Below are 10,399 nucleotides of genomic sequence, written 5' to 3' on the forward strand. Positions count from 1 at the left end.
TGTGTGACAGCATGTGTGTAAACATGTGTATGTGTGTGTGACAGTGTGTGTGACAGCATGTGTGTAAGCATGTGTGTGTGACAGTGTGTGACAGCATGTGTGTAAGCGTGTGTGAGTGTGTGACAGCATGTGTATAAACATGTGTATGTGTGAGCATGTGTGTGTGTGTGACTGTGACAGCATATGTGTGAGCATGTGTGCATGTGTGTGACAGTGTGTGTGTAAGCATGTGTGTGTGACAGTATGTGACAGCATGTGTATAAACATGTGTATGTGTGAGTGTGTGACAGTGTGTGACAGCATGTGTGTAAGCATGTGTGTATGTGACAGTGTGTGACAGCATGTGTATAAACATGTGTATGTGTGAGCATGTGTGTGTATGTGACCGTGTGACAGCATATGTGTGAGCATGTGTGCATGTGTGTGACAGCATGCGAGTGACAGTCTGTGTGACAGCATGTGTGTAAGTATGTGAGTGTGTGACAGTGTGTGACAGCATGTGTGTAAACGTGTATGTGTGAGTGTGTGACAGTGTGTGTGACAGCATATGTGTGAGCATGTGTGTGAGTGTGTGTGTGATGGTGTGTGTGACAACATATGTGTGAGCATGTGTGCGTGTGTGTGACTGTGTGTGACAGCATGTGTGTGAGCATGTGTATGTGAGTGCGTGACAGTGTGTGAAAGCATATGTGTGAGCATGTGTGTGAGCATGTGTGTGTGTGTGTGACGGTGTGTGTGACAACATATGTGTGAGCATGTGTGCGTGTGTGTGACTGTGTGTGACAGCATGTGTGAGCATGTGTGTGAGTGTGTGACAGTGTGTGACAGCATATGTGTGAGCATGTATGTGTGTGACAGCATGTGAGTGTGTGACAGTGTGTGTGACAGCATGTGTGAGCATGTGCGTGAGTGTGTGACAGTGTGTGTGACAGATGTGTGTAAACGTGTGTATGTGTGAGCGTGTGTGTGTGAGTGTCAGTGTGTGTGATAGCATGTGAGCATGTGTGCGTGTGAGTGTGTCACAGTGTGTGACAGCATATGTGTGAGCATGTGTGTGTGTGTGATAGTGTGTGTGACAGCATATGCAACCAGAAAAATACCTGTATTGCCAATGTAATTCTAAGAAATAAAAACAAATCTGGAAGCATCACGTTACCAGACTTCAGGTTATACTGCAAGTCTATAGTGGTCAAAACAGCCTGGTATTGGCATAAAAATAGAGACACAGATCTATGGAAGATAATTGAGAGCCTAGAGATGAACGCAGCCACATATTGCCATCTGATCTTGGATAAACCAAACAAAAGCCTACAGTGGGGAAAAGAATCTGTATTCAACAAATGGTGCTCAGAGAACTGGATAACCATAGGTAAAAGACTGAAACTAGACCAGAACCTCTTACCACTTACAAAAATTGACTCACTTTGGATAAAATATTTTAAACCTAAGACATGAAACAATAAAATCTCTAGAAGAAAGTGTGGGAATAACTCTTGATGACATCAGCCTGGGAAACGATTTTATGAAGAAGACCCCATTGGCATTGCAGAACACAATAAATAAATAAATGGGACATAATCAAGCTAAAAAGCTTCTGCACAGCTAAGGGTACAACAACTAAAACAGACAATCTTCAGAATGGGAAAAGATATTTGCATGTTATGAATCTGACAAAAGGTTGATAACTAGAATCTACAGAGAACTCAAATTAATCAACAAAAAGAGCAAACAATACTATTTGTCACTGAGCAATTGATATGAACAGAACTTTCTCCAAAGAAGACAGACAAATGACCAACAAACATGAAAAAATGCTGATTGTCCCTAACCATCAGAGAAATGCAAATCAAAACCACCCTGTCACCTAAGCCCAGTGAGAACAGCCCACATCACAAGGTCCCAAAGCTGCAGATGCTGGTGTCTGCGTGGAGAGAACACTTTCACACTGTTAGGCGGATTACAAACTAGTAGAGCACTGTTGGAGAGAAGTATGGAGAATCCTCAAAGAGCTAAAGTAGAACTTCCACTTGCTTCTACAATCCCATTACTAGGTATCTATTCAGAAGAAAAAAATCATTTGACCATAAGGACATTTGCACTAGAATGTTTATCACAACTCAAGTCACATTTGCCAAGATGAAGAAACAACCCAAGTGAACTCACAAACGCACTAAAAAACTGTGTTACATGTATACCATGGAATACTATTCAGCCATAAAGAAAGATGGACTTTACATCTTTTGTATTTACCTAGATGGATTTGGAGAAAATCCTCCTAAGTAAAATATTACAAGAATGAAAAAGCAAGCATCCAATGTACTCAATAACATTAGTAGATGAACTACTACATACCCACATAAGAAGAAAAACACAATTAAATTCAAGTGGGAGGGTAAGAGAGAAGAGAGTGTGGTAAGCTCTCACCTAATGAATGCAACGTAGGGGTGTATGGCACGTCCCCTGGGTGAAGGATTCAACTTGGATTTTACCTAACAAACACAAACAATGTAACTTCATCATTGTACCCATATATTAATCTGAAAAAAGGTAGAAATTAAGCAAATATGGCAAAGTATTGAAAAGAAGTAATTTCTGGGAAGTATCTATTAGTTCTAAATTTATTTATGTTAAGAAACTTAATTTTAAAAACTGCTTCCAGGATATCTCAAACTTTTCAAGTTTTAATTTCTGTCTTACACAATGGGGTTGAAATTATCGGCATCATGGGGCTGTAATAAAGATCAGATCAGATAACTCAAAGACTGTGATGAGCACACTGCTATGCGCATTGTCTGTGATCCGTAAATGTAAGCAAAAAGTTAATTCGATGAAAACCAATTATTTTTTAATGTGAAAAAAGAAGGACGCTTACAAATAATTCCACTTAAAAAAAAAAAGCAGGTGCCATAGAACAGTGGGGAGTGACAGGTGAGCAATTTTAAGGATGGAAATTCACACTTTCTAAGTAAGTCATGTCCTGGGTTTCAGAACTAAACAGTCCCAATCTTTCTTTGGTTTCTCTCCTTATTTCTATATCCATAAACAAAATTTTGATAGTCAGATGTTTTATATAGTTGCTTCTTATTGCTAGCACATGGCTGTGTCAGCCATGTGGGGATCAGAATTCAGTTCAAAAGTGTTCTTTTTATTTTTTTCACTCAGTTGCCCTGGGGTTGAGTGCCATGTTATCACAGCTCACAGCAACATCAAACTGTTGGGCTCAGGCAGTCCTCTTGCCTCAGCTTCCAGAGTAGCTGAGACTACAGGCACCTGCCCTGATGACCAGATAGTTCTTCTGTTTTTAGTAGAAATGCGGTCTTGCTTTTGGTCAGACTGGTGTCCAGCTCCAGAGGTCAGGCAATCCACCTGCCTCTGCCTCCCAGAGTGCTAGGATTACAGCTGTGAGCCACTGCTCCCAGCCACTCAAAAGGTTTTAATAAGGATAACTTACAAATCTGAGCAGGGTGAAGGAGAATAAGAAGAACTGTTGTAGCCCCTAAGAATAGCAACAGAAGGAAGTTATTACTGGCCTGAGGGCAAAGGAAACAGGTGTTACCAAGGCACAGTTGGAGTTGGAGGCATGGACAGAGGGCCACCCAACCAGGGTTGTGGTCATGGAAGGATGGAGTCACTGCTAGGAATGATGCCCACAGCAGGGAAGAATGGGGAAAACAACCCAAACTCTCTCATTGTCTGTTCTTCTGCCACTGACTTGCATCTGTAGGATTTCTGAAATAAGCCAGCTACCAAGAGAATGTGGGTACATGGAGACAACAGAGGTCAAGGCCGACTTCCCCTGGCACAGAAGGAGACAGAGAAGAGAAAAGCATAAATCTGTGTGTGCTGCTCATGGATAATAACCTGTAGCTATATTATAGCATTAATGGGACATGGAGTTAAGCCATGCCTAGAAATTAACTCTCTTGGCTAAAACCAGAGTCATCAGCATTTGGCTTCCATATTATAAGGTTCCCAAATTACAAAAGATAGAACATCAGTGGTGGGAAAGTCAGTCATGAAAACAAGTCCCAGAACTCAGATGTATGCCTTGCATTACTTGCCAAAGAATGGCAGCCACTCACAGGAGCAAACAGAGAACGTGTGCTGAGGAGCAGACTGCCATTTGCTTCCAGCTCCTCTGAAATAATTTTAATATTGGGAAATATATTCTAGATGTTTCCTTATTCACACATTTGGATGATGACAATGGAAAATTGTTTTGCTTTTCATGCTGGTCACTTAAAACTGATTTCTTATGGGTGGTACCTGTGGCACAAAGGAGTGGGGCGTGGACCCCATATGCCAGATGTGGCAGGTTCAAACCCAGCCCCAGCCAAAAATTGCAAAAAAAAAAAAACTGATTTTTTACTTTTCTTAATAAAGGCTAAATAATAATTTTTCTGTCTTTTTTTCTCATTAAGTACTGGGTTCACTCAGTATTCAATAAGTTGATTTAGAAAGGGAATAAGGGAATTTTAGTCATGCTCTAATAAGGCAGATGATGTGTTGTTTGATTTTTTTCTTGCTGTTGTTGGTTAGTCAGTTTGTTTCTTGGGGTAGTTATGAAGAGCAGAGGGTCAGTTTGGTACCAGTGGTTCTGTCTGGCCCAAAAGCCACTATTTGTTTCCTCACAATATCATTTTGTCATTAAAAACAATGTTTCCCCTCCTCCATGACTAAATGCATGGCTGAGACTTTTACTACATTTTCTGCTAAAAATTGACTCTTTTAACTGGTAATAAAATATCACAAAATAATGCATCAGTGAACATAGGAGATGTTTACACATATCTGCATTATTAAAAGAGCACAAGAGCATCATATACTGAAAGTGAAAGTGAAGAGTAAAAACTATCTCAAAAATAAAATTAATTGTTATGGCAGGTGATAGGGATAGAGGAGGAAGAATGTGAGGAACAGCGTCTGCACTCAGCAAAGTGAGAGGACAGCATCCGCTTGGGAAAACCATGCTGCACACTATACTGAAAAAAGTATTACAGTTGTTCAGTAAAAATCTGATGGAACAAAAGAGCTAAGTCATGACTATGGCAGGTCGTCAGGAAATAGAATTGCTATTTTCCACGGGAGACTTTGCTGTTACGTTTCTAACACTTTAGTGATTGAAAGGAAATCCAACTGTGAGGACTTACTGCCACTTCAGTGAGCCCTGGGGGATTTGTCACAAATTTGGAACATGAGTGGTCTCAAGCTTCACAGCTCTAGTCCTCAGAAGCGACAGGAAGTAAAGAGACCAACAGAGACAGCAGAGCATTAGTTACACGGAACTGAACACCTACTTGCATTTTCAACCATTGGGTGAAGCCACTTTCTTAGTTTTACATTAGATCAAAGGATCAAAAACTTTTCTCGGAAACATATGCTATACATAGGAGTTTCTAACAACAACCATTATTTTGTAGCTATTCACAGATAATTCAGAACGTATTCTTGACTAGAGAAAGGCTTCTTAAACACTGGAAATTAGAGAAATAACTATAAAATAGAATGGCTTTACAATTCCATTTAGACTATTTTGGATAGTATAATTTCAATAAAAACCTCATAAAGTACAGGACCAGTTCAAGAAACTTAGTTCTTGATCCTAAAGAGCTGGTGAACCTCAACCAGAAGAGATGGTGGACATCTCAATCTGCATAATGCTGGAAGTAGGTTACCCACAATGCACTTGACTCCACCTCTAATTCTGATGTCCTCACTGGGAAAAATACTTCACTTTTTGCACTTTGAACAAAAGTACACTAGTTGAAACATTTGTGTAAACATTGTCTCATTCTAAATCAATGTTTCTTAAGTGAGGTCCATGAATTACACTCACCTAAAGTATTTGATGGAATTTTCTAGCCCCTCTATCCTGGTAATTCATAAACGTGTTAAAATTTTAAAACGACTGGTACAAAGAACTCAGGTATTATTTCAGGAACAAGAATATAAACATTAGAATCCACTTTGCTATGCTATACTTCTGATGCTTTTAGAATATGAAAGGAGAAAAAAAGAAAATTTGAGGGAAAAATATTTTGAGTAATTCAATTATGTCTAAAACTTGTCTACTACGAATCAAATGTTAATTTCATAATTCCCTATCCTTATAATTCCTGCCTTCTAGATAAGAATCTTGAATTAAAGATGATTCTAGATTTTGTGAAATCATGCATTTCTTACTTCCACAGTCTGGAAAAAAAAATCTAAGCTTAAATATCAAGCAGTATTTTGGCTGATTTGTAAATATTTTTAATATTTTACTATTCTAAATATCACAAACTTATACATTAAATCAAACATAAATTTAATACTAAGCAATGAATTTTTAGAGCCCTTTTATTTAAATGACTTATTTGCTACAAATGCTAATTACACAATCCGAGCCAACAGTTTCTTAAGTACAATAAAAAAAAATCAGTTTAAGAAAACTTCCACTAAGTATAAAATGATAGGAAAACTAATGTTTTAGGAAAAGTCAGTTTAAATTAATGTGAGGGGCAAGCAAAATGATCACTATTGTTAGATAAAAGCATGTTCTTCAGTGGAGGAATGACAGTATAGGAGAGCTCAAGGATTTCATTGATTGCAAGTTGAACATTCAACATGTAAATAAAAACTTACCTATGTGCCAACAATAAAGAGAAAATAAGGAAAAAAAGAACATTCATAATACCAACAAAAAATATAGCTAGGGATCTAAGACAGCTAATGACTACAGGATAAATTTTACTGAGGTGCAAAGAAGATTGTCCCTCTTCCATCTACTTTCTTTTTCCTTACTGAAGTGAAAGTAATTGGGTATGAAAGACTAAGGTAAACATCTTCACCAGGAACAGTTTTGATCCATGATGGCCCAACACGAGGGGTCAGAACTTGAGCTAGAGAGATACAGGTCAAGACAGAGGCAGTGAGAGCCCAGCAGGGCAGGGAGGGTCCTGCAGGGAGCAGCCAGTGAGGATGAGGAATAGCCCTGTGGGATGAGAATGGTATCCAAGCAGAGGAAGGGCACAAAGGGAGGTTGACTCTATACAGAAAAATTGGTCAAATGGATAAATATCATAAAAAAAAAAGAATGAAAGCCATGTTTCTCAGAAAGAGATTTTTTAAAAGCTACAAATATGAAAATAGAGAAAATCAGAATACAACCTGTGGTGTTTGATTCAAATTTGAGGTATTGGTGTACATTTATTGTTTTTTAATGAATGGGAAAATATAAAAAGATGTAATTGTGTACAAATATATATTGCCTAGCTCTGTCCATGGAGAGAGCCTAAGGCAGCAAGACCCCACTATTAGTAATAATCTATTACCTAGATCTTGGCATTTAACATCATTTTCCTCTAAAAGAAAATAGGGACTGCTAGAAGATACACAGGAAAAAAGTCTAGATGGCCTTGTGTTTTGCAATGATTTTTTAGGTACAACACAAAAGGCATAATTCATGAAAGAAATAATTGGTAAGATAGACTTGATTAAAATTAAAAACATGCTTCCCAGAGGCACTGTTAAGAGAATGAAAATATAAGCCACCGACTAGGAGAAAATATTTTCAAAAGAAGTATCTTGATAAATGACACTTACACAAAATATACAAAGAATTATTTAAACTCAACAATAAGAAAACAAAAACAATCTTATTAAAAAATAGGTTACACTTCTCACTGAGAAGTTATACAGGTGCAAATAATCATAGGAAAAGATGATCCACATCATATGTTGTTATGGAAATGCAAATTAAAACATAATTAGATACTTCTACACATTTTTTAGAATGGTCAAAATCAAGAATGTTTCCAATACCAAATGCTGATGATAGAGTGAAACAAAAGGAACTCTCAGCCACTGCTGGGGGAAATCCAAAATAGTATCGCCTCTTTGGAACACTGGTGGTTTCCTGCAACATTAAGCATACTTTTCCCAAATGACCCAGCCATCACACTCCTTGATATTTATCCAAAGGAAGTGAAAACTTATTCCACCCAAAAACCTGCACATGAGCATTTATAGCAGCTTCATTCAAATTGCCAAAACTTGGAAACATCCAAGATGTTCTTCAGTAGGTAAGTAAATGAATAAACTGGGGTACATCCTGATTTTTACCACTAAAAAGAAATGAGCTATCAAGTAAAGAAAAGCACAGGTGAAACTTAAATGCATATTACTAAGTGAAATAATCCAATATAAAATGGCTATACAATATATGATTCCAAACATATGATAATTTTGAAAAAGGCAAAAAAACAAAAACAAAAATACAGCTTGTGGAGGACTAGGAAGAGGAAGATAAATAGGAAGAGCACAAAGGTTTTTTAGGGCAATGAGATCTTTCTGTACGATACTATGATGGTGGATAGATATCATAATCTACTTGTCTAGACCCAGAGAATGTACAACACCAACACTGACTCCTAATGTCCAACATGAATTCTGTAGGATAATGATATATGAAATGTAGGTTCATCAATCATAACAATGAATGACTCTGAGATATTGATATAGAGGAAGCTACGGAAATCTTTGCACATTCCACCCAATTTTGCTGTAAACCTAAAACTGCCCTAAAATTTAAAGTTCATTTATATGTTAAAAAATGCAAAAAAAAAATCACTAAAATGGGAAAATGCTTATAGATACTAATTTAATCAGGCTTCTTGTCACTATTCCATACACATAAAACAATTATATATGTGTGAAAAATATTTTGCACATTATACTACATATGCTAGATTTGATATACAAAGTGAATAACTAAAAACAAATAATTAACTTCATATTTTCTCAAAACTGCTCTTTTTCTTAAACAAAATAAAAAGTAGATAAAAAAAAAAAAACAGAAATGGAAGCTCCTGGAGAAATGGCTGGTTCTATGGTTGGATAAAGAAAAGCAGAAGATGAATCTAGAACATCTTACCAGGCCAGAAAGCAAAGGGATGGTCCAAGCATGATACAGCATGTGAAAAGAACACACAATCCACCCGAAAGTGCTACTGCTGGTCAAATAGGAGGGAGTTTGAGCATGAGAAAATAAAATGCAGTAATAAATTGTAACTCATTCAATTAATTAATTAAAATTTCTCTGGACAATAAATCACCCAGTATCTACATAGTATGAAGGTATCTTCTCCAAAATGCTCATTAATTACAAAGGTGAAAAGAACACCTTTATGGGGAGAAGACTGACAGATAACACCTTGATTAAGTCCACAGATAGGACGCAGAGAGAAGGGCATAGCATTGCTTCTGTGGTGTTCTTCTCAAAGGTGCATGCTATAAAGAGCCATTCATGAAGAAACATCAAGACAGACCTCAATTAAGGGACTACTAAACAATGTCCTATAATCCTTAAAAGTGTCAAGAGAGTGATATCAACAAAACAGTGAAATAAGAATAATCTGGCTTTATTTTCCAGAGAAAACAAAAATCAACTATCCACAAGACTGTCACCAGAACTATCCTAAAACTGAAAAGTGAGGTTGTGATTATCCTGGTAGCACAGAAAAGTGAAAATCCATGAGTGGAGGTAAGAGAAATGAACCTCCCTGGCTGCAATGCCCCTCCTTGAAGCTACCAAGCACTTTGCTGAAAAGTCCCCCAGGAATAAGTGAGATCCACACTGAACCAGTTTTTCCACCATCTTGAGTTCCTTCACAGCAGAACCATTCCTGCCTCAACCTATGGAAAACATTCCATGTGCCTATAAGTTGGAAAGGAGATAGAAACAAGCAGTGAAACTGATAACAGCCAGTGAACAAAACTTAGTGGCTGCTCTTTATTTCAGCCACAGGAGACATCAAATCACAGAGGCTGTTCAGTAGCACACACTGTAGGAGGCATGCCTCATGGACCCACTGGGCATAGCCCCTAGTCAACCTCCCTTTCTATAAGGTCTCCCCACACAGCTGGGATATTCCCTTTAAGATTCCCCCAACCCCAAATGGGAAAGGCAAGCACTTTAAATTTTTTGTGACACCTCTTGCAAACCTGGGCTTAGGGTGTCATCTAGTGCCATAAAGGTGGCAGTGATCTTGAGCTAAGGGCATGCAACAGTCAACTTGCACAGGACCTCTAGACAGACATGTTCTAGAAAGACCAAAACGAGCCAGACAGCAAAGACTAGGACACATAACTAAGTCTTCAATTTGAAGACACAGACATATATGTTCATAAGAACCAAGAGCAAAAAGGGAAATAAAAAAGGAGCTAGTGACTGACCCTAAGAAGATGGCAATGTGTTAGCTCTCAGATCAAGAATTCAAAATAGTAGTTTTGAAGAAACTCATCAGACGTTGCTTCAATTGCTCGGGGTGTCCTCTTCATAAAATGTTCGCCCAGGCCGATTTCTTCAAGTGTTTTCCCTATGCTTTCTTCTAGAATTTTTATGGTTTCATGTCTTAAG

General features: G+C 37.8%; 1 protein-coding gene across 1 annotated transcript in view; it reads right to left on the reverse strand.

The window, feature by feature from the left end:
• NLGN1 (neuroligin 1) overlaps positions 1-5,219 on the reverse strand; it is a 947,633-nt gene extending 942,414 nt beyond the window's left edge. Inside the window, exon 1 of the mRNA XM_003794286.2 lies at positions 5,151-5,219. The gene's annotated coding sequence lies outside the window, so the exon portion shown is untranslated. The remainder of the gene's footprint in view (positions 1-5,150) is intronic.
• Between the last annotated feature and the right edge of the window lie 5,180 nt (positions 5,220-10,399).

Source organism: Otolemur garnettii, unplaced genomic scaffold (assembly GCF_000181295.1).
Source record: "Otolemur garnettii isolate 467f Iridium unplaced genomic scaffold, OtoGar3 scaffold00078, whole genome shotgun sequence".
Classification (NCBI taxonomy): Eukaryota; Metazoa; Chordata; class Mammalia; order Primates; family Galagidae; genus Otolemur; species Otolemur garnettii.